The sequence below is a fragment of the Peromyscus leucopus genome, chromosome 2 (assembly GCF_004664715.2).
Source record: "Peromyscus leucopus breed LL Stock chromosome 2, UCI_PerLeu_2.1, whole genome shotgun sequence".
Taxonomy (NCBI): domain Eukaryota; kingdom Metazoa; phylum Chordata; class Mammalia; order Rodentia; family Cricetidae; genus Peromyscus; species Peromyscus leucopus.
Window position 1 is genome coordinate 122,629,013 of NC_051064.1, and position 27,394 is coordinate 122,656,406.

The window sequence follows — 27,394 nt, forward strand, 5'->3', positions numbered from 1 at the left end:
CATACCTGGTGCCCTCTAGGAATCCAGTCTCTTCTCCCGACCCCAGCTGTGCTGGTCATCATCCCATTGAATGCACTCCACAAGCATGTGGCATGCTCACTCATTGCCCTGGTCCAGCCCCCAGGAAGACAGGATAGCTGGGGAGGAGGGGCCTTGAGAATGTTTCTCCCTGGGGCTGGCACCTTCTTACAGGCCAAGTGCCTGAGAGCTGAGTTCCAGGGTGCTGGCCAGACACACTGAAGGACGTGCTATGGCCTGACCTCCCCTCTGCTGGAGTATGCTCCAGCATGCCAAAGGACCCCCCACCCCGGTGGACCCAGGGGGGTTTCTGTCAAATCAGATGGCCTTCTCAGGCATCAAGGATGGGCCTGACCCCCTTTGGACTTATCCTTGAGGGAGCATGGCTTGGTAAGAGGTGTCATGGGTAGGGCTGCTTGCTGAAGTCAGGAGGGCTAAGGCTGAATTGTTTTGAGCCACAGTCAAGAACCCTGTCTGGCCTGGGGATTAGCCGCATGAAGCGTTCTTCCAGGGTTCTGCTTTCTTTGCTCATCTCTAGACACCAGTCCCCAGCTGGGGTTCTGACACCCCAGGACTCCAGCCTCCTAGCTCCATGAGCAGCCTGGCTCTGCACTCGAGGGTGCCTCTGTCACCAGCTCTGTACCAGCAATACTTACCCCTCACCTCCCTGCCTTTCTTGAGTGGCCCTCTGCTCCTCTGGGCAGTGGCCTGCACTAGGCACCCCAGCTGCCTCTGCTTTACTACCCCGTTCCCTTGTCCGGTTGGGGCTCCTCCCAACCACTGAGAACCCTGTTGGAAGGACTAGTGCCTGGGCTTGAGCCTGAGGTGGCTGTTAATACTAAAGGCTAGCTCTGGAGCGCTGTACCCGTGCCTCTCCTCTTCAGCTATAGGGTGGAATTGGAGACTGCCTGGGAGATGGCAAAGCAGCCCTGGTCCATGTCCAATAGGAAGGAGGAGGGGTGGTGGGGGTAGGGTAGGGGAAGGCTCTCTTTCTGCCTCTCTTCTAGCCCATCTCCAAGTGTGGCCATGCCTCTAGCCCAAGTCCCTAGGCAGGGAGAGATACCAGGGTAACTGTGAAAAATCCTTGGCCTGTGTGTGAATTCCCTTTGTACCAAAGCTGGGGTACATAAAGCCAGCCCAGCCCAAAAGACCTCCCTGTAGTCAGAGTCCTGCACCCTCCTTGCAAAGGAGGATAGGGGAAAAGCCCCAACACAAACTGGGGTTGAGGCCGAAGACAGTGAACAGGACTGAGGATGTCTGCGCAGGCGGGTGAGTGAGGTCGTGGCCAGGGGACGTTCTCTTGCCAGCCTTGCTGGCTGGGAGTATATGTATCTCCCTCGTCACTAGACACGAGGCGAAGTGCTCTGGCCTCCGAGCCTTAACGGGTAGGGGGCAAGGAGGAAACTGGCTTGCAAAGGGTTGTTTTCCTCTTGCCTGTGGTGTGCACACCTGTAAAGCAGTTGTCCTCTGGGTGGTGTGAAGGCCATCTGGAGTGGAGGAGGCTCAGTAACCCACTGACAGCATAGACCTTTGCTGAGGTAGCACTGAGTCACCTCCAGAAGTGGGAGCTGCCAGCAGAGGGGCTTCCGGCCTTGGAGTTTCTCATTTAGGAGGCTTAGCACAGGGGATGATGATGTGCTGGGAACTCCTGCTGACCTGCCTGCCTACAGTCGGAGGCTGTAAACTGCCTAGGAGATGGCTTGGCTGTCCCACCCCTCTCATGGAAGGTAACCACCCCCACCCCATTGATCTTGAGGAATTCACTCCTTTTAACACTGAAGAAGTAATCCCACCTAGATTCTTGCGCACACACGTGGGGTGTGTAAGGCTAGTATGTCCATGTGATAGAGGGGCTGGATTTAAAGGTCTGTTTCTCAGCACCCTGGCCGCAGGGCTCCACTGGGATGCCATTCTAGAGATAGCCCTGTCTCAGAAGAGGCGTGTGACTTGCCTGGGCTGGGAGCCATCTGCCCTTTGAGGAAAGGATAATGGGTCAAGAAGTAACTGGGTCCTTGTGAGTTCCCTTACCAGCGGGCCACCTCACATAACCCCTTGCCCCCGGCGGCAGCGGTCACAGGAGTGGAAGGAACTCAGCTGTCCCATCTCCTCTAGGCAGGCCGGATTCATCGGCGCTGTGGCTAAGACAGGAGTAACCCTGCAGCGAGCGAGCGATGCTGGGCTGTGGGCAGCGATGGATGACTCAGAGCATGTGTCTCTGTATTTCTGCCCTGCTCAGCCTGTCCCACTTTTTAACAGATTCCTTCCCTACAAGGAAGGCAGAGATGGGACTCTGTGATGGGAAACATTCTCTAGGAAATGGGCCAAGGCTTGGTTTGACAAAGGGATATTTGGTCCTTTGGGGGAAGAATCCGTCCCAAAGGCTCTCATCCAGTCTCTCCTCCCACCCAGCTCTACCGAGGATCACCTATTCAGCGGGTCCTGGGCAGTGCCAGCATGCCATTGGGTAGAGGGAAGACCAAGGAAGGCTCTGGAGAGGCAGGGAGGTGGTGCCTGGTGGTCCTGCACTGGGGTCAAGCTAACTCTCCCAGGGGCTCGATCCCCCCCCCCCCACCACCACCACGGAAGCATGCCAGCTCTTCCTTTACTGCCAGCCTGGGGGAGACCAGCAGCCTCTGTTTTGTTTTGTTTTGTTTTTTAAAGACAATTGAGCCCTCCCAGGGCATTTCTTTGGAAATGAAATGTAGCACAATCCTCAACTGTGTTCCCAGGAGCCCTGTCATAGCCAGGGACCTCACACTGCAGGTTCTGCGTCCCCGGGGACCCAGAGCTCCTGATACCTCATGTTCTCCATCACTCCTGCCCTAGGAAGCAGTGGCGCCCCAGCAAGGCTGCTCTTCTGCGTTTCTCCCATTGCATCCAGCACTGTGCAAACTCTCTTAAGAAGTCGCTGCCTTTGACCGAGGTTGCTCTCCACAGTGTGGGGAGATGCGGTACTTCAGGTGGGGCCTGGAAGCTTGTCCAGCAGCATTTCTGTAGTGGCCACGGGGAGGTAGACCAGAAGAGGCCTGCTTCCCTACCACCTCCTCTTCTCTCCTGCTCCTCAGTTGTCTCCACTGTCCTGACACATAGACATTCTTCTGAATGTGCCCCCTCTCCTGCATCATCTTCCGCTGGATGATCAGAGAGGAGATGGAAATGTAGACCCTTTCCCTGCCTCCTCCCTCCAGTCTGCTCTGCTTCTAGCCCAGGTCCAAAGAGGCTGGGGAGATTAACCACCATCAGAGAGCAGGGGAGCCCCATCCAATCAGGTGTGGCTCGATGGTGGCCAGATCAGCCTGGCCTGGCTGGGAAAGGGTCATTTTGAGAGTGCCTGAGCATCTCAGAGCAATGTCAGTGATGCCAAAGAGAGCAACTTGGCCTCCTTGGGCACCAGCTCTGTCTGTCGGTGGAGCTGGACAAACACAGGTCAGACGTTGGCATGCCCAAGGGAAGGTCCTTGTTCTCTGACAAAGGGCTTAATCTTTAATGTAGCAAAGCATCTCCCCTCCCCCAACCCTGAGTGTGGGCTTCTGCGGGCCCAGCCTGGCTGTGCCTGTAAGAAAAGCCCTGTGAGTGAGAGACTGCGGCCTAGTCTGTCTCAGCAGGTGCTCCTTGAAAAGCATGAGTGTTGCTTTGGAGAAACCGGCTCTGATTGGACACTAGCCAACAGGGACAGGGCCCGCCAGCAAGTCCATACTGATGCCAGGAAGGGTCCCTGGACCTGAGAATACCAGGGACAACTGAGCATCTGCCCCATTAGCCAATGACCTGGACAGGGATGGCTGTTCTTTACCTTTTTTTTTTTCTCCCCTCTTTTTGCCAGAAACTGTGACCTTGTGTGAGACTCCTCACCGGGCCTTGGCATCCTCATCTGTAAATCAGAGCATTAGCTAGTTGCTCCATGGCTTTCCCCATGCTTCAGAAGTCGTGGCTCGGAGTTGAAGGTGGTGGGAGGCCGGGTTCATCTCCCCTGGTTCTCCTGCTGGGAGCAGGTCCTCGTTTGGTCCATGCTCAGATCCTACTCCTGACAAGAGAACCCCAGAGCCCGACAGATGTGGCGTCACCTCTTTGTAATTTGTCGGCCCCCACCCCCACCCTTCCGCCACTCTCTGGTCTTGGTGAGAAATGACTGTTTCCAAGGGCCAGTTCTCATTCTGCTTCTAGATGACAGCCCAGGAAGAGTGGACGCTCAGAGCCTCCTAAAGGAATTCTCTCTGATGGGACGAGAGAAGGAACTTCCAAGTATTTGGCTTTTTAAAACCGCTTCTCCCAAACGTTATCTCAGAAGGCAGAGTGGCTGCTTCCTCAGGGAAAGCAGACCCAAGACTTCTAGCAACTCCTGTAGCATGGAAACTCACAGAAGGCAGAAACCCCTTTTTTAGAATTTCCAAATGCATCCTGCGAAGAGAGCGAGCGAGAGCTGTTAGGGACTGACAAGCACACTGTTTCGATAAGAAGTAATTAGCCTTTTATACCCGAGCTCTCAGCAGTTTCTGTGTGCAGCGTCTTTCCAAACTGTGGCTCCTGGATGGCAGGTGGGCAGCTGGGAGGGAAATGCCGGCTGTCTCATGTGACGTCCTTGCCAATCCCCTTGAGGAGAAAATTCTTCACACGGCTTCTGCATGTACAGTATTTGGGCAGCAAAAAAAAAAAAAAAAAAAAATTAAAGTTCATTTGAAATTGGTTTCATGTGTGGCTTTCTGAGGCTGGTCTTTATTTTGGGAAAGAAAATGGTTCTGAGTAATTAAAGAGAAGGAGGATGCTGCCTTGGCTGGGAGGCAGAAGAGAGGTACAGCTCAGAAAAAGGCATGAACCTGGGTCTGTGACCTCTGCCTGGAAGCTTAGTTACCACAGTGATACTCCTGAGCCATGGGAAGGATCAGACTGGCCAGTTGGCTTCCCAGTGTGGTCTCCCAGGGACCCTTGCTTACTGGCCCTCAAAGCTTTCTGTCTCCATGGACTCTCCAGAGCACACCCAAATGGAGTGGACAGGAGGGGGAGGGCAAGGCTGCTCAGGCATAAGGCTGCCTCCGCCACACCTGATGGAAACAACGACCAGTAGTCATGCTCTAGACTGGGCTTTCATAATCACTGGCTTCTCCAGCACCCCTTGGCTGCCCCCCCCCCAAGGATGTGAAAATCCTAAATATAAACTGTGAATTCCAACAATTCCTAAAACGTAGTACGACATAATTAAGCAGTGTTTATCATGGGCATGCAAGATGTTTCATTATTATTAGAAAATTTCATCTCTGTAATTTACTACATTAATAGATTAAAGGAGAAAAGTGTTTATCCTAATGCAGAAAAAGCATTTTATAAGGATTTATCCTACTTAGAATAATGAAAAATTCCTAGCTAACAAGGTAACTTTCTTAATTTGATAATCATCATATATCAAAAAACAAAAGCAGGACTTGAGAGATGATGGCTCCCTGGTTCAGAGTACCTAGTGCTCTCCCAGAGGACCAAGGGTTAGTTCCCCGCTCTCATGCCAGGCAACTCACAACTGCCTCTAACTCCAGTTCCTGGGGTTCTGATGCCCTCTTCCGGCTTCCACCAGCGCTCTCACACACGGTACACATATAGACAAGTGGGCATGTGCATATCCACTTAAATTTTGAAACTACATTTGCTGGGTGATGTGACATGTGCCTTTAATCCCAGCACTGGAGAGGCAGAAGTGTAGCTAGAGTTTTCCTGCTTTGCCCACAGTCAGGACAAACCTCTGTCACCCACCAGTCCCACAGCCGCTCAGACCCAACCAAGTAAACACAGAGACTTATATTGCTTACAAACTGTATGGCCATGGCAGGCTTCTTACTAACTGTTCTTATATCTTAAATTAATCCATTTCCATAAATCTATACCTTGCCACATGGCTGGTGGCTTACCGGCGTCTTCACATGCTGCTGGTCATGGCGGCGGCTGGCAGTGTCTCTGCCTCAGCCTTCCGCTTCCCACAATTCTCTCTCCTTGTCCCACCTACTTCCTGCCTGGCCACTGGCCATTCAGTGTTTTATTTATTGACCAATCAGAGCAATTTGACATACAGACCATTCCACAGCACAGAAGCAAGTGCTTCTCTCTGAGTTTGAGACCAGCCTGTTTTATATAGGAAATTCTAGGTCATCCAGAGTCCTTCAAGAAGGAAATATAACTTGAATTTAAAGGGGCAAGGGTGGGGTGGGGTGTGTGCTACAGATGTGGTTGGAAGGGCTGTGTCCTGCAAATGCCAGTCCCTGGGTTTGATCCTCAGCATTAAAAAAAAAAAAAAAAAAAAAAAAAGCAAAGCTGCTAACCACTTACTGTGGAGCAGAAAACTTACATAGAAACAAAATAGAGGAAAATCACAGAACAAAGAGTAGGATGGGGAATGGTGGTACTGTGTAAGCTTTGCACAGTATACTTGATGTAGGTTATCATTGGAAGGTAGACTATTAAAGATGCATAAACACTAGTTTAAAAAAGAAGATAGTGAAACATTAAACAACCAGATGATAATAGAGTGGAGATAGGATCCATTATTGTACTGGCTGGCTTTGTGTGTCAACTTGACATAAGGTAGAGTCATCAGAGAGCAAGGAGCCTCAGTGGAGGAAATGCCTTCACGAGATCCAGCTGTAAGACATTTTCTCAGTAAGAGATCAATGAGGGAGGGTCCAGCCCATGATGGGTGGAGCCATCCCTGGGCTGGTGGTCCTGGGTTCTATAAGAAAGCAGGCTGAGCAAGCCATGGGAAGCAAGCCATTAAGCAGCTCTCCCTCCATGGCCTCTGCATCAGCTCCTGCCTACAGATTCCTGCCCTGTTTGAGTTCTTATCCTGATTTCCTTCACTGATGAACAGCAATGTTGAAGTGTGAGCCAAATAAAACCTTCTCTCCCCAACTTGCTTTTTGATCATGGTGTTTCTTCCAGGCGATGGAAACCCTAAGACAATTACTAACAGTACACAAAAGAAGGGGAAAAGAAAGAAAAGAGGAACAAAGAATGGCTGGGTAAACAAGAAAGAGAAAACCATGTTTTGTCTCAATGGACACATAAAAAGAATCTGGAACTGCAGAGCTGTCTCAGGTGCGAGCCTGAGCACCCATGTGCAAAGCCCTGTGTGGTGGTGTGTGTGTGCATCTGTAACCTCAGGGCTCGGGGAGGAAAAGAGAACCCTGGGGCTCTCTGGTCAGTCAGCCTAGTCAAATTGGTGAGCTCTAGATTCAGTGAGAGACCCATCTCAAAATATACGAGGGGTGGGGCTGGAGAGATGGCTCAGAGGTTAAGAGCACTGACTGCTCTTCCAGAGGACCTGGGTTCGACTTCCTAGCACCCACATGGTAGCTCACAACCATCTGTAAATCCAGTTCCAGGGAACCCAACCCAACACCCTCTTCTGGTCTCTGCAGGCACTGAATGCATGTAGTGCACAAGGCGAAACACCCATACCTATAAAATACAAATAAGTAAATTTCAAAAAAAATTAAAGGAAGACACCTGGTATCCACCTCTAGATTCCATATGCATGCTCAGACACATGCACAAGTGTACTCACATATCCGTGTGAACACACAAAGAATATGACAAATCAAAACTCATGATTTTAAAAAAAAAAAAATCTCAAAATTAGGAATACAAAGAAATGTCTTTTTTTTTTTTTTTTTTTTTTTGGTTTTTCGAGACAGGGTTTCTCTGTGTAGCTTTGTGCCTTTCCTGGATCTCGCTATGTAGACCAGGCTGGCCTTGAATTCACAAAGATCTGCCTGCCTCAGCCTCCTGAGTGCTGGGATTAAAGGCGTGTGCCACCAGAGCCCAGCTAGAAATGTCCTTTTTACGATTTGTCATGTACAGTGTTCTGTCTGCATGAATGCCTGCAGGCCAGAAGAGGGCGCCAGATCTCATTACAGATGGTTGGGAGCCATCATGTGGTTGCTGGGAATTGAACTCAGGACTTCTGGAAGAGCAGCTCTTGTATAATGTTAGAGGGACCAGCCTTAATATTATACATCCCAGGGGCTCAGGAGAGAGAACTACTAATGGCAAGGACTATTTTTGGGAAAGAGGATCTCAGCACACTGAGCTCTATAGTCTACTTGCTTTAATTCCTCTGGCATAACATTCTATATACACAGCTTCAGTTCTGTCCTCGTGCCTAGCTCCTTTCTTGCCTGCTTTCTCTCTATATTTATCTATTGCTCCATCTAAGTTCTATCTTAATTCTGCCTCATCTAGGTCCTTTTCACCTTGTTCTTATCCAGCTAGGACTTCCTCATCTTCCATCTCGCCCACATGTACTCTATGGTCAAAATCCTCCTTATCCCTCTCTGTTCTCCATCTCTAAGTTCTTCACCTTCCTCCTAAGTCTCCCAGGAATCCAGTTATAAACCCAAGCAATAGCAAGCCCCTGGCCAAGCAAGGTCACCAGGCAGGCTTGAATTCTACAGGGTCATAAAGGCAGGTAAGAATTTTCCTCAGGCAGTGACCACCAGGCTTCCAGGGGCAGATGGAGGAGTGATAAGAATCACATAGAGGGGCAATAATTGTTAATTATCACTTGCAACCCAAAATGGAAATGACTGAAGAATTAACTCAAAGCTAAATTCGGGTAATATCTAAGAAGAGGGATCTTATGTGCTCAACTATAATCTTAAATGTGATTGGTAGAAAATATTAAGAATCTATAACTTGCTAGGTCAATGGGAGAAAATAAAACTGCCTTCTTTTTTCCTGTGGCTCCTATCTGTCCAAGCTATCTGCAGTTTTTTCTGCAGGGTGGGGGTAGGTGTGCTTGATCGCTAGGCAACCTATATACTGCTAGATGCCTCTGGTGATAGTTAAAGGGAGATCTGGAACTAGAGGTAAGGTTTGGGAAAGGAGAAAGTTAAGCTTAATTGGCACATCCACCAGGCTTTCTCAAATAGGTAGCCTGGATGGTTAAGTTTGTTCTTAGAGAGTACAGAGGTATCTCTGATTAAGTACTTTCCTCCATCTGGGGATGGACCTGGCCAGATGCTGCCAATGATGATAATTACAGGGAGGCTTGAACTGGGGTTCTGGCTGTGCATAGCTGTCAGCCCACACGGTTATCTAAATATTCCTTTAGTAGAGGGGAAATGGTGCCCAATAAATGATGGAAAAGCTACAATAGCAAGAAACTCATAGCAGAATCAAAAGCCAAATATCACCATGGCTCCTTGAGCCTCAGCTTGACCTCTGGAAGGCCCTTGGCTACTTCCAGGCATTAGCTTTGTCATAATCAGCTGAAATCCTACTTTGTATATTTTTGCAGCTTGCAGAAAGCAGCCAGTGCTCTTAGCCTCTGAGCCATCTCTCCAGCCCACAAAGGAATGTCGTTAACTTTATGAAATGAATTTATGAAAAACTAGTGTTAAAGCCAAAGCCATGTATGGTTGACAAATGCCTGTAATCTCTGCATTTGGGAAACAGAGTCAGGAGGATCAGGAGTTCCAAGCCAGCCTGGGCTACATAAATATAGCAATCCCTTTTCTTGAAACTAAAATAAATAAAGCATGATGGCTGATCCAGCACTAGGGAGACTTTGGCAGGAGTATTGGAAGTTCAAGGACATCCTGGGCTATATAGTAGTTCTAGGCCAGCCCAAGCTATAAAGTGAGAGCCTGTCTAAAAGCACCAAACTAGGGCCAACAAGATGGCTCAGTGGGTTAGGGTGATTGCTGCTAAGCCTGATGACTCAAGTTCGATCCCTAGGATCCAAGGATAAAACAGACCATATCCTGACTTCCACAAGTCCTCTCCCCAATAAGTAAATAAGCACTGTGGTGGTTTGAATAAGAAGGAGACCCATAGGCTCATATATTTGAATGCTTAATCCCCATTTAGTGAACTATTTAGGAAGGATTAGGAGGTGTGGCCTTGTTGGAGGAGGTGTGTCACTGGGGGTGGGCTTTGGATTTTCAAAAGCCTACACCAGTCCCTGTCTCTGTCTCTCTGTGTGTCTATTTATGTATAGGGTCTCTGTGTGTCTGTCTGTCTCTGTGTGCCTATTCTCTCTCTGTCTCTCAACATCTCTTTCTATGTGTGTCTCTCTGTCTCTCTCCCTGTCTCTCTGTCTCTCCCCATACCACCCCCTCGCATCTCTCTTTCCCCTTTTCTCTCTCTCCTCATCTCTCTTTCTCTCCCTTTCTTTCTCTCTCCCCTTCTCTCTCTCTGTCTCTCCGCAGTTTGTGGTGGATCTGATGTGAGGTCTCAGCTACTGCTCCAGTCACGCCTGAGTCCTGGTTGCTTTGGTCATGGTGTCTCCTCATAGCAACAGAACAGTGATGAAGCCAAATACCAAAGCCAAACAAACCTGCCACATTGGAGGCAACATGGTATGTAGTGATGAAAACTGGATGCCTCTCCCAGAGATCAGGAATAGAAACAAAAGAGACGTCTGTCCTTAACAACTTCTAGTCAACATTGTACCAGCAGTCTTAGTCAATTAAGACAATAGACAAATGGAAGGTCACAGATTAGAGTAAAAGAAATAAAATTGCCTTATTTACAGGTAGGATGAGTGTATAGACAGAACATTCTACAGAAAAAAAAAGATAACTCATAGTAATAAATTTGTCAAGGATCCAGGGCACAAGTTCAACATACAAACATCAATTTTACTATTATACCCTATCAAAAATAATTTTAGAGAATGAAATTCAAGATCATTGTCTTTTTGAGACAGGATCTTCCAATGTAGCTTAGACTGGTCTAGAACTAACTATATAGATCAGGCTATCCTCAATTTTGTGATGATCCTCTCGCCTCTCCTCCCAAGTGAGACCATGCTATTTATAATAGCACCTAATACATCTTAGAGATGTAAGGCTGGTGAGAGGGCTGGGTAAAGGGAGGGGGGTAAAGCACTTGCTGTGCAAGCCTGATGACCTGCGTGAGATCCCCAGACCTGTGTGTCCTGGTTTGCTTCCCATTGTTGTGATAACACCAGGACCAGAAACAGGAAGAGGAGAGGGGTGGTGTGGCTGAACTTCCCGATCAGTCCATCACTGAAGGAAGTCAGGGCAGGAGTAGAGGATGGAACCACAGACAACTGTGGCTTGCTTACTGGCTTCTGCTTAGCTACTTTTCTTCTGTAGGCCAGGACCAGCTGCCTAGGGATGTCACCACCACCAGTGGTCTGGCCCCTCCTACATGAGTTAACCATTAAGGGACACCCTCCTCCAGACCCTCCCACAGGCTACTCTAATTGAGGCAGTTCCTCGGTTCCCTCCTTCAAGGTGTCTAGTTTGTGTCAAGCTAACAAAAACCGAATCAGCACTCTATGATAAGTGGAAGGAGAGAAACAACCTATAAAGCTGTCCTCTGGCCTCCCTCCATGCACCATGGCACATTTGTGTGCCCATGGATGCACACACATATACAATAATTACAAAATATTTATAGGAACTACACACTGAAACATGATGCTGCTGAGAAATTAAACATGGACTGAAAGACACAGTACTATCAATAAGTCAATTCTTGTGCCTGGGAGATGGCTCAGCACTTAAGAGCACTTACTGCTCTACCAGAGGTCCTAGGTTTGATTCCTAGCACCCCCGTGGTGGCTCATAAGCATCTGTAACTCCAATCTGAGTGGGTCAGATGACCTCTTCTGACCTCTGTGAGCATTGTACACACATGGCACATAAACATACATGCAGGTAAAACACCCATACATAAAATAAAAATAAAACGACTCTTTAAAAAAAGATGTCAGTTATCCTTAAATTAATCTCTAGATTTGGTGTACTCTGGATAGAAATATCAGGAGGATTTTGTAGAAATAGAAAGTGCAAAGGATCTTGGGTAGTTGAAGCAATTTTGAAAAAGGGTGCAGTTAGGAGAAATTCTTTCTTAAATTCAATGTATAATGTGTGTGTGTGATGGATGGGCACCCATGCCACAGTACATATGGAGGGAAGAAGATGGCTTTGTAGAGTCAATCCTCTCCTGCCTTCATGTGGGGATCTCATTGCGTCGCCAGGCCTGGGTGGCATCTGAGGCATTGCCCAGGCCAAGGAGAAGTGTTACGCTTCCAGAATGAAAAGCTGGATGGGATACTTGGCCCTCAGCTGGTGGCCAAGTTTTGGAGGTTGTGTAGGAGGTGGAGCCTTGCTGGAGGAAGGTGGTGGGCTTCTGGTCAAAGCCCACCCGGTTCCTGTTGAACTCTGCTTCCTGATCAGAACTATAGAACAAGCAGTTGCCAACCTTCTCTCCCACACCCCCATCACCATGTGCCTGTCCTCTGCCATACCAGTTGGTGTGACGGACAATATAGGTCCTCAACCAGAAACCAAAGGAAACCTTTCCCAAATGAAGTTGCTTCTTAAAGATTGTTTTCTTTTTAAATGTGTGTGTTTTACCTGGGTGTATTTTTGTTCACCATGTGCTTACAGTACCAAGGGAAGCCAGAAGAGGGCACCAGATCTGCAGGACTGAAGTGACAGAAGGTTGTGACCATGTGGGTGCTGTCAATCAAAGCCATGCCTGTCCTCTGGAAGACCAACCAGAGTTCAGAAGCACTGAGCCAGCCCTGCAGCCCTCTTGCAGGGTCTTATCCCAGTGGAAGAATGCTAACTAGCAGGGTACTTGTGCTTCAAGGCAGAGACTGTGTTCCACAGGGTCTGTGGAAGAGTGAAGAAATGTATACAAGATTAATTTTTGAAATTGATAGAAGAAATATATACAAGATTCACTTTTGACAAAGTTACCATGTAAGTCAGGGTTTTGTTTGTTTTTCAACAAACGGTGCTGCAAATGTGCGAAACTGGCCGACAGGGTCTGTGATTCTAACTCATCCGCAGAGTTCGTCAATCATGGGGCGAAAGTGTTTTTTAAAAAATCTCCACAGGGCGGTGGTGGTGCACACCTTTAATCTAAGCAATCAGGAAGCAGAGGCAGGCAGATCTCTGTGATTTTCAGAACAGTCAGCCAGGGCTATTACACAGAGAAACCCTGTCTCAAGAAAACCAAAAACCAAAGCAAAACAAAACAAAAACACTTCTATCTCCACTGTCCACAGAAAGACTTTTACCCTAGCCATCATCCTGTAAACAGTACAGTATAGCTACTCCTCATCTAGCGTCTACGTTGTACTAGATATTACAAAGATAAACAGGAGGATGTATGTAGGGTACAAGCAAATACTGTGTCATTTTATATAAAAGACTTCTGATCCAGGCAGTGGTGGCACACGCCTTTGATCCCAGCACTCATGAGGCAGAGTCAGGTGAATCTCTGTGAGTTCAAGGCCAGACTGGTCTACAGAGCAAGATCCAGGACAGGCACCAAAAACTACACAGAGAAACCCTGTCTCAAAAAACCAACCAACCAAACAAACAAACAAACAAAAAAGACTTCTGAATCTTCCGATTTCGGTGTCTGTGAGGTATCCTGGAAGCAACCACCCAAAGATATCCAGAGTAGAAAAATATAAACCTTTCCTAGAACTAGAACAGCCTGATGTAGTTCAGTAGTAGAGTGCTTGCCTAGTATACACAAGGCCCTGAGTTCAATCCTAAGATAATCCTAAAGCTGAGAGAAGGCACCCAAAGAAACGAACTGGAAGAGGGGATTCTTTTCCGGAAGCTAGGATGTAAACCTGTTGGAAAACATGTATGATAATATAAGAAGTATGCTGGAAGCCGGGCAGTGGTGGCACATGCCTTTGATCCCAGTACTTAGTAGACAGAGGCATGTCTGGTCTACAGAGTGAGTTCCAGGACAGCCAAGGCTACACAGAGAAACCCTGTCTCAAAAAAAAAAAAAAAAAAAAAAGAATCGGCGGTGGCAGCGGCAGCGGCAGCAGCAGAAGGAGAAGAAGGAGGAGGAAGAAGAAGAAGAAGAAGAAGAAGAAGAAGAAGAAGAAGAAGAAGAAGAAGAAGAAGAAGAAGAAGAAGAAGAAGAAGAAGAAGCAGCAGCACTAGTGTGCTGGGTCACTCAGGCTGGACTTGGTAGCAGAAACACCCAAGTTTCACAGGCAGGTGACAGCTAGCAGAAGTACCCAGAAGAGTCATGAACCTACTTTCAGATGGAGTGGCACAAGGCCCGACATCCACACGGGGAGAGATGCTGGAAACATCCTTCAGGGAGCTGGTTAGCAGAAGCTGGGACTGGCACCCAGGAGTCAAGAGTGTCAGAGCCATCTGGGCTGAGCAAGACCTGAGGTGGGCAGTGTCCTCAGTGGGAGCACTGTTCAAGGTGGCCCTGGGCTAAGGCTATGTTTTCGTAGCCGTTAACGTAATGAGGACACACAGCCAGGCAAGACACTAACAGCTCCCGTGCCTGTGTGTGCCTCTGGCAGTAGAGGAAAGAGAGTCAAACTCTGAAGAACCAGGAAGGGAAAATCAAGTTCCTGCCTGCTGCGATGGCTCTGCAGCACCATCTACTGACAAAACCTCATGCTCTCACCGAAAGAAACTCTAAAAGCAGAAGTTCTCAACATGTGGGTCGCGACCCCCTATGCGGGGTTAACCGGTCCTTTCACAGGAATCATCTAAGACCATCGGAAAACACAGCTATTTACATCACAATTCATAAGAGCAGCAACATTAAAGTTATGAAGTAGCAACAAAACAATTTTATGGTTGGGGTGACCACCACAGGAGGGACTGTTTAATAAGGGGTCACAGCATTAGGAAGGTTGAGAACCACTGCCTTAAAGGAACTGTGCCACCATGGAGGAACAGGTATCGGAGGGTAGATCAGAAGCAGCAGCAGATGTCTACCCACAGGTGCAACGGGAACAGCCACCTGTGGCATATGGATTCCGCAACTGTGTAACACGACTGTTTACAAGCAACAGCGAAGATGAACCGCCAAAACAAAACAACAACAAAAAACCCTCAGGGAAGAAAAGACACAAAGGGTAAAGGCCACTACGTTAAATTCTAGAACATTCCAGGCTAATCTGCAGGGGGAGATGCCAGTTAGTAAACTACACGTAGTGTCTTAGGCTTGTAATTCCAGCACTTGGGGAGCTGAAGCAGGAGGACCAAGTGTTCAAGGGTTGTCTGGGTTACGAAGCCACACCCTATCCCCCAAACAAATCAAGAAAGAATGCATTGTATCTTCTGTAATTATACCTCCATAATGCCTATTTTCAAAATGGCATCTGAAAATAGGAGTCTATGGGGTAGGATGGAGACTGTCATCTTTTCCAAACCTTGCTCCGAGGGAATTCCTGGTCAGGAGCCATTTGAAAGGACTGGAGCTTTGGTGATAACATTGGAAACGTATCTTCACCCAGGAAGTAGAATGTAAAAGTGGGAATGTCTTCATGGCTAGAGTGACTGATTCTAGATTATTCCCAGGATGCAGCTGAGATGGTATACCTGCTCAGGAAACTCAAGCCATGGCTGGGCATAGAACATGGGAGCCTGCATTATTCTCATCTAGTGTATTAGTTCGCTTTCCACAGCTGTGATAAACACTCTGGCCAAAAGCATCTTGGGGATGAAAGGGTTTAGTTCCTCTCAGTCTGTAGTCCTTCATGCAAGAAGTCAAGGCAGGAACTTGGGAAACAGGAGCTGAAGCAGAGGCCAGGTAAGAACACTGCCCACTGGCTTGCTCTCCATGGCTTGCTCAGCCTGCTCTCTTATACACCCCAGGACCACCTGCCAGGGGTGCCACACTGCCAAAGTGGGTGAGGCCTTCCCACATCAATCATCAATCAAAAAAATGAACTACAGGCTAATCCGATGGAGGCATCTCCTCAGTTGAGGTTCCCTCTTCCCAGATGATTCTAGCTGTGTCAAGCTGACAAAAAAACCAAACCAAAACAAAAAACCCTTACCAGCACATTTAGCCATCGCTAGTTAACAGTTTCCATAGTTGGCCACAGGCCTGGGTGGTGTGAGGAGGAGACAGTGACAAAAGACTGGCTGATCAAGGCGAGATGTTGTGACTCACGCCTTTGATCCCAGCACTCGGGAGGCAGAGGCAGGTGGATCTCTGTGAGTTTGAAGTCAGCCTGGTTTACACAGAGTGAGTTCGGTCAGCCGGGGCTATATGGTGAAAACTCTGTTTCCAAGCAAACTGGCTGATGGAGCGTGCAGGGAAAGTTCATCGGGTAGGAAGGAGCAGCCTGCCCAAGAAAAGGCATCGCTGAAGAATCCACTGGCTTCCAAAAGTGAGTCATTGAGGGCTGGCAGAGAAGAACAAGGCCCGTGCCAATAATAACTATGTGAGCGAGTTGTAAAGAGGCTGCAGAAGCGTGGCGAGCAGCTAGCTCCTTTATAAATAAAGCCTAACGATGGCTCACTAGCTAATGCCGCTTGTATGGGTGGTAAAATGGAGGTCCACAGTCTTGATTGGTTTTTTATGTCTGTATATATTTGCCTCCAAACTTCATAGATTGGTAAAGAATATCTTCCAGGATCCAGGAATGAAAATGTAGGCTAGTTCTAATAATATCAGCCAGGTGTGGTGGGACATGCCTTTAATCCCACCACTCTGGAGAGAGAGGCAGAGTCTCTGTGAGTTCAAGGCCAGCCAGGACTACCTAGTGAGATCCTGTGTCAAAAATAATAATAGATACTAGTAATAGTAATAACAATAATATCATCCCCCTCTGACTGAGTATGGTAGTGCACACCTGTAATCCCAGCACTCTGGAGGTAGAGGCTAGAAGATCATTGCTATATTCAGCGGCATAGAAGGTTCGACTTAGCCTGGGCTACGTAAGACCCTGTTTTTTCAAAAAGTAATCATTCCCTCAAAAAACCTTCATCTCTCTTATGGGTTTTATAAAATTATCTCCTGTGGTTAGGGATGTAGCATAATGGTAGAATGTTTGTCTAGCATATGCAAGGCCCTGGGTTCGATCCCCAGCCATGCAAAATGAGTGCATGAATGAATAAGCAAATACTGTAGGTAAAAGGTCCCTTCCTTTCCTGGGTCTAAGACATGTCAGTGATCCAGAGGGACCTCTCGCTGAACTGATCTTAGGTGAATATGCATTGAATGGTTTTTCATCCTAGCAAGAAATGCTTTTATTTCGTATGGTGGAAGGTTAAACTGACAGCCCATAATCTCATAGGTACTATCTTGAAGATTTTTTAAAATTATGTGTGAGTATTTTGGCTGCATCTATATCTGTGTACCACATGCTTTACTGGTGCCTTTGGAGCCAGAGGAGGGTAATGGACCCTGGAGAACTGGAGTTTAGGGCAGTTGTGAGCTGCCATGTGGGTGCGGGGAATCAAACCCGGGTTCTCTAGAAGAGCAGCCAGTCTCTTAACTGCTGAGCCAGCTCTCCAGGCCCCTTAGAGATCTTTTAAAAACTTCTTTTTACAGTTGTGTGTTTCTTTGTATGTGTAGGTTTGGGGGCATAACACGTGCCTCAGTGTGTGTGTGGAGGCTGGAGCTTTCTGGTCAGCCACTGAGTTCCAGGTTCAGTAAGAGACCCTGTCTCAAGAGAAGAAAATGGAGCTGGGTATGGTTGTGCATGCCTTTAATCCCAGCACTCAGGAGGTAGAGGCTGGTGGATCTCTCTGTGTTTGAGGCCAGCCTGGTCTACAGAGTAAGTTCCTTGTCAGCCAGGGCTACATAGTGAAACTCTATCTCAAAATAAATAGCAAGATCTTATCTCAAACAAACAAACAAAAAAACAATGGTACACAAATAGGGTAATACTTTCACCAATGCAAAGGTGCCCAACATCACTAATTATTAGGGCAATGTAAACCAAAACTACAGTGAGATACTACCTCACACTATTAAGATGGCCACTATGAATGTACAGAAGATAATAAGCATTCCAAGGTCTGAAGGAAATTGGAACTCTGCTGCCTTCAGGGTAGGAATTTTTAAAAGGAAAAGAGTATGGCGGACAGGTGCCCAGAATATTAAGAATGCTATTACTAGGGTCCAGCAATTCTTTTTTTCTGGGCATATACTCAAAAGAACTGAAAATGAGATCTCAAGGAGATATTTGCATACTCAAGTTCTACAGTAGAGTCATTCACAATATATACAACATGGACAAAATCCAAGTGTCCATTGATAGGTGAATGGGTAAGCCAGATGTGGGGATGTCCACAGACTAGAATACTCTGTTCAGTTGTGAAACAGGAAGTTCTGACACATTTGATTGTGCAAATGAGATTTAAAGATATTCTGTAAAGCAAAATAAGCAGTAACAAAAAGACAAGCACAGTGTGGCTCCACTAAGCGAGATATTTAGAGTAAGCGGTTGCTAGGAGCCATGAGGAGAGGGAGCAGGTAGTGATGCCACAGGGGGAGCTTCAGACTTTGTGAGATGAAAAGGTTACAGACAGAGAGAGTTGCCCACCAGCACCAGTGGACTGGACACTGAAAATGATTAAGATGGCAGATTTGGCCAGGCGATGGTGTTGCACGCCTTTAATCCTAGCCCTTGGAAGGCAGAGACAGGGGAAAAAAGAAAAGATGGCAGATTTTACACTATTTCAACCATAAGAGAAATATTTTTAAAATGAAGAATGCAAGTAAAATAAGCAAGTCTTTGCATTTATAGCCCACATGGTCGTGAAAGCAGTTTCAGTGGGTGACATGGTTAATCTGGAGCTGTGATTTACATATCAAATAATTCTTTGGACACTTGCATTCTGTGACTTGTTTTATTTTGTTTTTTTGAGACAGGGTCTTATGTAATCCAGGCTGGCTCCAACTCATTATGAAGCGAACCAGGGCCTTGCATTTCTGGTCCTCCTGCCTCTGCCTCCCCAGTACTGACACCACAGTGCTTGATTTTTCCATGATGCTGGGAACTGAACCCAGGGCTTCATACATGGCTAACCATGTATCTACCAACTGAGCCCCATCCCCAGTCCCTCCTGTGGCCTCTCTAAGAGAACAGAAATAAGCTCTTTTCTAGCCTACACTGAGCTCAAGTGACTGCGTTAGCTGGCTTTCTGACACTGTGATGAAACACTGGGATCTTCACTTTTAAAGAAGGAATGGTTTGTTTTGGCCCTCTGCATCAGAGGTCTCAGTCCCAGGGCTCTTGGCTCTCCTGCCTTGGAACCTCCGCTCAGGCGGCATAACTGGCAGAGAGCTGTGGCAGTCGGTAAGCAATCAGAGAGGAAAGGGCCGGTGTCCCTCATATCCCCTCAAAGTGAAGTTCTCTTACCCCCCGCAGGAACCAGGTGAACAGCGTCATCAGAAGAGGGGCTGACTTCCCGCACAGGCTGTCAGCGTTTCCTTGGAATGCTGGTCATCCGAGGACAAAGCTAGCTGGCGAGTTAATGATGCCACTGCTCATGCAGTCTAACCTAATGCCTCCCTTGCTGTGGCGAGCAGTACAATCAAAAAGGAACGCTGGGGAGCAGAGGGCTCTTGGTCTGCGTGCCACACACTGTCTCTCCCCCTCTCCCTCCCTCCTGCCTCTCCTCATAAGTTTCAGTCAGCCTCGTGTCTGGCATGAAGCCTTTGGGTGTTTTCTTTAGTCTCTCAGCAATCTAGTCCATCCTGCCCCACACTCCTAACTCCTAGCTCAGCTGGGCTGTGGACAGCGCTCCCCCCCCATCTCGTCGACACCCCCCCATCCCCCACCCCCACCCTGCCGCCGCCGCCCGTTAGACCACCAATGGGTCTCACCACTTCCCAATAATGTCACAGACTGGCAACCAAGCTTTTCACATAAGAGCCTTTGGGAAAAATTTAAGATCCAGCTCATAAATGTGCACACATACCCCTTTGTGGGTATGTGTTTTGTTGTTGTTTGTTTTTTGAGACAGGGTTTCTCTCTATGTAGCTTTGCGGCCTTCCTGGAACTTGCTCTGTAGCCCAGGCTGGCCTTCGAACTCACAGAGATCCGCCTGCCTCTGCCACCACCTCGGGATCCTTGGTGGGTATGTTTTAGCAGACTGATGCTTGTTGGGAATCAAGTGTCTGAGTTCTTAGGACAGCGCTATCCTGACCCATTTAAGGAATCCTCTGAAGACTGTACAGACCTGAGCACAGGCTGCTCTGACTTTGAAGTGGAGACAGGTTTAGGAAGCCAGTGAGTCCTTGCCTATGGTGACTCCCCTTCTCTGCAGGCACAGTTGGCACCTGTTCTGGTGAGGACCAGCACTCACCACCTCAGTGGTGTCTTCTTTGCCTTAGGCAGGTGAGAGCACCTTGAGGGATCATCTAAGCATGCGCCTGGCCTGGCCTGTGATAGCTGCATGTTTCTCGGCTTAGGTAGGAGGAAATGTTGCAGGCAAGACGACGTTACTGGGAAGGGGACCCTGAGTAGCAGGGAAGTCAGCTGGCCAGCCTTGCGGAAGACGGGCCTGACCTGAGGTTCTCTAGTCTCTTCTTTTGTGTTAAGCACATTTTCCCCTGGTTCACAGGGCACAGAGGACTGGCCTGGGTATCTGAGCTCCAGAGTGTGGTACCCAAGTACCAGGCAGAGTGGTGAACCAGGGTGGACCTGGTCAGATCCAGAAACCCACCCACCCCTACCCCAGCCCATTTCTCCTGCACTGGGAATCATTCCAAATACTCCATTTATCCACAGCAAACATACCGATTAAAACCTCTTGGCTCTACAAGATGCTCAGTGGGTAAAGCAGTCACTGTGCAGGCCTGATGACCTGAGTTCTGTCCCTGGACCCCCCCCCCAAAAAAAAAGGAAGGGGAGAAACAAATCCAGGAAGAAGTGGACGGGGACCACAAAACCTCCACACATGCAGCCCGAGATGGCACTCCTAGGCATCTGTAACCTGTGGACAGCCCCCGGGGTGTCTCAGTTGCTTAGAACTCACCGAGCAGGCCAGACCAGCCAGCCATTGAGCCTGTTTCTGCCTGTCTAAGGTCGGAATTCCAAGTGACCCCACCATTCCTGCTTTGTTTTGTTGTAAACACAGGCTTGGGGATTGAACTCAGATCCTTGTGTTTTCAAGGCAAGCACTTTACCAACTGAGCCATTTCCTTAGCTTCCCTCATTTTTGAGAAAGGGTCTTACTGTGTAGCTCAGGCTGGCCCTGAACTCTAGACCCTCCCGAATTACTCCTCCCAAGTGTGACACCCTGCCTGGTCACTGCCATCGGCACCTGTGGCAGAATAGTGTCTGTCGTGTGTGTGGGAGAGAACTAAACCCGATTTTCATCTCCAGTGCCTCTCTGAACACGAAAAGAGCAGGAAGAAGGGGGAGAGTGTGGGATGGAGACTGTCAGTGTTTCCATTTGCTGCCTTTAAGAAACACTGAGGGTTGGAGCCGGGCTGTAACTCACACTCAGTTGGTAGGATGCTTGCCTAGCATTCCATCCTGGGTTCCATCTCCACCACCACTATACAGATGTGGTGGTGCACACCTGGAATCCTAGCACCCAAGATAGTTGCAGTAGGATCAGATGTTCAAGGTCATCCTGGGCTATATAGAAAGTTCGAGGCCAGGCTGGGATACTCAAAGAACAGAAGCTGGGGGCTGGAGGGATGGTTCAGCGGAAAGAGCACTTGTTGCTCTTGCAGAGGACACGGGTTTAGTTCCCAGCCTGTGGTGGCTGCTCACAACCATCAGTAAGTAGCTCTAGTTTCAGGGAATCAGATGACCTTGCTGTTTTCTGACCACTGTAGGCATCAGGCATGTGCGGGATGCACAGACATACATGCAGGTGAAACACCCATACATATAAAACAAATAAATCTAAAAAGAATGTTAAAAAGCAAAAACATAAAAGCAACCAAGTCTTGACTGTTTGTTTCAGCTGCAGACTATTCCATTGTTGGGCATAAAGTTTATTAAGCCGACTTCTACTGATGGGTATGTTTTGTATTTTTCACCGCTGAAGGCAATGCCAAAATATTTTCATGTTCACTTCAAATGTGCAAATCTACGCACAAGAGAGAGTCTCGGGAACAGAATGTAGCTCAAAAGGCAAATGCATCTACAGTCTTGGTGGACAGTCTCCGGTTCTCCTCCACAGCAGTCGCTCTGTTTTGTAGCTCTCCCATCCCAGCAACACGTGAGAATACCTGTCTCTACAGAGCCTTGCTAACAGTGGATTTTAAACTGTTCAAGGTTTTGCTTCCCTGACAGGTAGGAAAGACATCCTTTCGTTTCCTTCATTTCGTGAGACCAGCTCTCACTGTGCAGCCCTGACTGGCCTGGAATTTGGCTATGTAGACCAGACTGGCCTCTGTTGGGAGCACAGCACGAAGGTCCTTGTGCCCACAGATCTCCAGAGAACCAGGAATGTTAAGATCTCCAGAGAAACTAGGAATGTAAAGCACAGAGGATTGTCTTTCCAATGGGAAAGATGAAAAACCTGTTCTTCCATCCAGAAGGCTGAGAATTGGATGTGATTAACAGCCTGGTAGTCTGTGTTATCTGTTATGCCAGGCCATATCAAGCTCTTAAAACCAAGACCAGAGATGGCTAGTAGTCTAAATGATTTGATAGCCAGAGGCTCCCCCAAGCTCCCCCAACCAGGACCAGAGATGGCTAACAGCCCAGATGGGCTCTAGGCTATCTGTAGGACTAAAACCAGGACAGACCCTTAGGCCCTTAAGATAGTACAGGTAGCCTATCTCTAGAATCCATCTTCTTAGGGGAATGACAGGTACCCTGAGTTGAGTTTCAGTGTAATTATGATTTCTTGTGCAAGGGGGATTGCATTACATCAGGAAACTTTTCTCAAATTGTACTGGGCTTAAATACATGGGGAATAAATTACCTGTTATGAGACTCCCTGAAGTCTGATCCAGATTGACTAGGTCAATCTGCACAGGGTTTTCATTCTTATCTCTTCTTGGGGTTTGCAGGGACCCCCTCAGGCTGCAAACTCAGAGATCACCCTGGCTTTGCTGCAATTAAGAGCACACATCACCACAGCTGGCCTCAGTTTTCTTTCTGTTGGCATTTCTTGTTATGAGACAGGTTGAACACCTGCCCATACATTTAAAAGTCATTTATGTTTATCTGTGAAATTGCTCCACATTGTCTGTGATTGTCTTCTTTGTACATAATCACGAACCTACACACACATATATAACCCTGTAGCTAAAATCTCTTCCCATGGGGAGATGTAAACATGGTCTATGTTTCTCCTAAGGCCCCAATGACAAACTGAGACACAATTCTACCAAAGTTCACTCTGGGAAACCTATGAGTTTATATGGGGCTTAATTACAGAGCAGAGGTGAGGGGATACTTACAGAAATGTGGGTGTTTCCCCCCCAAACAGCTGCACTGGAAAGCTTTTACCCAGAAGGGACAAGGACCTCCCTGCGGATACATAGATGAAGTCCTCTGCCCTGGTCTCCCAGGCTATATACCCTCTAGCCCCTCCCCAAGGCCAGGTGTGATTAAGGCACAGATGCATACAACTGGTGGTAGGGAGCTGGCAGGTTACCCAGGTGAGGGCCTTGTGGCCCTCTCTACTCCTCCATGACGGGATGTGAACAGTCAAGGAGCCCAGCCAGTAATCCTTTTGCAAGTGGGAACAGCCAAATTCCCCAAGATTGCTGTTGTTTGGCTCAGAGAACAGTCACTCACAAAAACCTCACACACAAATACACGAAAAAGTAGATAAGACAAAAAAGGTGGAGTCTCTGTTCCCCAGGCTGCTCTCCAATTGCTGGGCTCAGGCAATCCATTCATCCTGACCTTCTGAGATCTGGGGTGAGAGCCATGTGCCACCACTTCCAGCTTCCATTTCAAGATCTTAGACACTCCTACTCCACTGAGTTGACACTCTATAGTAGACCAGTTTCAGCTAGCTCTGCTTTATAATGTTTTTATTCTTTTTTGAGACTGGGTCTCACACAGTAGATAGGCTGGTCTTGAACTTGTGACAATCTTCCTGCCTTAGCCTCGTGAGTTCTAGGATTACAGTCAAGTGCCACCATACCCAGCTCAGTATTTTGATATTTTTAAGTGGACATACATTTTGTAGTTGGAAGAACCGATGCCCTTGTTTTATAATTACACTTATTTGTGTGTACTTGTGCGCCTAGGTACAGAGTGTGCAAGTGGACGTTGAGGGATACGTTTCTTGAGTCTGTCCTCTCCTTCTACCACGTGAGTTCCCAGAAACTGAGCTCAGACCATCAGACTTGGTGGCGGGTGCCTTTACCCACTGAGCCATCTCACGAGCTGCCAGTACCCTTGTTACTGGGGAAGGGAAATCACTAGGAATTATGAAATCCTGAAAAGCATAAAACAGAAATCACCCACTAACACTACTGACCTGATGGCATTTCTTCCAGTTTTTTCTTTTCTTTTCTTTCTTTCTTTCTTTCTTTCTTTTTTTTTTTTTTTTTTTGTGAGCTAGAGATGAATGGATCAGTAGTCTTTTTCCAAGGGACAGTTGTGAGCTGCCTTGTGGGTGCTGGGAATTGAACCCCGGTCTACCAGAAGAACAGCCAAGGGTTCCAACCACTGAGCCATCTCTCCAGCCTTCTTCCAGTTTTTTCTAAATGTGACTTTATTGCTATTAAATCATTCACATTACCAAAGCTGTTAAAAGTATTCCAAAAGCATGCTTATTCTTCCTGGAGTATTCTTATACTGCATCATGTGATTTAGAAAATATATTTCTCTGTTCCTGTAAAATAATAATTTTTTTTGGCTCTTTACTCTTTGGGGGGCCTGCCACCTAGTCCCCAAATAAATCACGCACAGAGGCTTATTCTTAATTATAAATGCCTGGCCTTAGTTTGGCTTATCTCTAGTCAGCTTTCCTTAACTAATTATCCTGTTTTTCTTTTGCCTCTGGGTAGTGGTATTTGCTCCACCAAAGGAGGCAGTGCTCCTTGCCATTGTACTTGACCTCTTAAAAGATCATGAGCCCCTTGTCCCTGCTGCCTGCTTCCTGGTGTGATTGACTGCCAGGTGGATTTGCTCCCGTGTTTACATGGTTCTGTATTTGTGAGTGTATTTCCTCAATATATATCGATATCTCTCTCTAGAGTATAGAGATAGATAGATAGATAGATAGATAGATAGATAGATAGATAGATAGATAGATAGATAGGTTTTTTCAAGACAGGATTTCTCTGTGTAGCTTTGGAGCCTGTCCTGAATCTCGCTCTGTAGACCAGGCTGGCCTCGAACTCACAGAGATCTGCCTGACTCTGCCTGATGAGTACTGGCAGAGTACAGCCGCCGCCGCCGCCGCCACCACCACCACTACCACCGCCCGGCTCAGAAGTCTTTTATATAAAATGACACAGTATTTGCTTGTACCCTACATACATCCTCCTGTTTATCTTTGTAATATCTAGTACAACGTAGACGCTAGATGAGGAGTATCTATACTGTACTGTTTACAGGATAATGGCTAGGGTAAAAGTCTTTCTGTGGACAGTGGAGATAGAAGTGTTTTTGTTTTGTGTTGCTTTGGTTTTTTTGTTTGTTTTGTTTTGTTTTTTTTTTTTTTTTTTTTTTTTGAGACAGGGTTTCTCTGTGTAATAGCCCTGGCTGTCTGTCCTGGAACTCACAGAGATCTGCCTACCTCTGCTTCCTGATTGCTTAGATTAAAGGTGTGTGCCACCACCGCCCGGTAGAGATAGAAGTTTTTAAAAAACACTTTCCCCCCATGATTGACGAACTCTGCGGATGAGTTAGAATCACAGACCCCGTCGGCCAGCTTCTCACATTTGCAGCACCGTTTGTTGAAAAACAAACAAAACCCTGACTTACATGGTAACTTTGTCAAAAGTGAATCTTGTATATATTTCTTCTATCAATTTCAAAAATTGATCTTGTATACATTTCTTCACTCTTCCACAGACCCTGTATCTAGACTTAGAACACAGTCTCTGCCTTGAAGCACAAGTACCCTGCTAGTTAGCATTCTTCCATTGGGATAAGACCCTGCAAGAGGGCTGGAGGGCTGGCTCAGTGCTTATGAACTCTGGTTAGTCTTCCAGAGCACAGACATGGCTTCCATGGACAGCACCCACATGGTCACAACCTTCTGTCACTTCAGTCCTGCAGATCTGGTGCCCTCTTCTGGCCTCCCTTGCTACTGTAAGCACAGGGTGCACAGAAATACACCCAGGTAAAACACTCACACACATTTAAAAAGAAAACAATCTGTAAGAGGCAACTTCATTTGGGAAAGGTTTACTTTGGTTTCTGGTTGAGGACCTATATTGTCCGTCACAGCAACTGGTATGGCAGGGGACAGGCACATGGTGATGGGGGTGTGGGAGAGCAGTTTGGCAACTGCTTGTTCTATAGTTCTGATCAGGAAGCAGAGTTCAACAGGAACCGGGTGGGCTTTGACCAGAAGCCCACCACCTTCCTCCAGCAAGGCTCCACCTCCTACACAACTTCCAAAACTTGGCCACCAGCTGAGGGCCAAGTATCCCATCCAGCTTTTCATTCTGAAAGCGTAACACTTCTCCTTGGCCTGGGCAATGCCTCAGATGCCACCCAGGCCTGGCGACCCAGTGAGATCCCCACATAAAGGCAGGAGAGGATTGACTCTACAAAGCCATCTTCTTCCCTCCATATGTACTGTGGCATGGGTGCCCATCCATCACACACACATTATACATTGAATTTAAGAAAGAATTTCTCCTAACTGCATTCTTTTTCAAAATTGCTTCAGCTACCCAAGATCCTTTGCACAATGTTGACTAGAAGTTGTTAAGGACAGACATCTTTTTTGTTTCTATTCCTGATCTCTGGGAGAGGCATCCAGTTTTCATCACTACGTACCATGTTGCCTCCAATGTGGCAGGTTTGTTTGGCTTTGGTATTTGGCTTCATCACTGTTCTGTTGCTATGAGGAGACACCATGACCGAAGCAACCAGGACTCAGGCGTGACTGGAGCAGTAGCTGAGACCTCACATCAGATCCACCACAAACTGTGGAGAGACAGAGAGAGAGAAGGGGAGAGAGAAAGAAAGGAGAGAAAGAGAGATGAGGAGAGAGAGAAAAGGGGAAAGAGAGACGCGAGGGGGTGGTATGGGGAGAGACAGAGAGACAGGGAGAGAGACAGAGAGACACACATAGAAAGAGATGTTGAGAGACAGAGAGAGAATAGGCACACAGAGACAGACAGACACAGAGACAGACACACAGAGACCCTATACATAAATAGACACACACAGAGACAGAGACAGGGACTGGTGTAGGCTTTTGAAAATCCAAAGCCCACCCCCAGTGACACACCTCCTCCAACAAGGCCACACCTCCTAATCCTTCCTAAATAGTTCACTAAATGGGGACTAAGCATTCAAATATATGAGCCTATGGGTCTCCTTCTTATTCAGACCACCACAGTGCTTATTTACTTATTGGGGAGAGGGCATGTGGAAGTCAGGATATGGTCTGTTTTATCCTTGGATCCTGGGGATCGAACTTGAGTCATCTTAGCAGCAAGCACCCTAACCCACTGAGCCATCTTGTTGGCCCTAGTTTGGTGCTTTTAGACAGGCTCTCAC

General features: G+C 47.4%; 1 long non-coding RNA gene across 1 annotated transcript; it reads right to left on the minus strand.

Annotated features, from left to right (window-relative positions):
- Window positions 1-2,669: 2,669 nt before the first annotated feature.
- LOC119087445 lies at window positions 2,670-14,337 on the minus strand. Its single transcript, XR_005090898.1, has 2 exons — window positions 14,051-14,337; window positions 2,670-4,636 (listed from the first exon to the last, which is right to left on the minus strand). It is a non-coding gene; the product is annotated as an uncharacterized LOC119087445 (long non-coding RNA).
- Window positions 14,338-27,394: the final 13,057 nt, after the last annotated feature.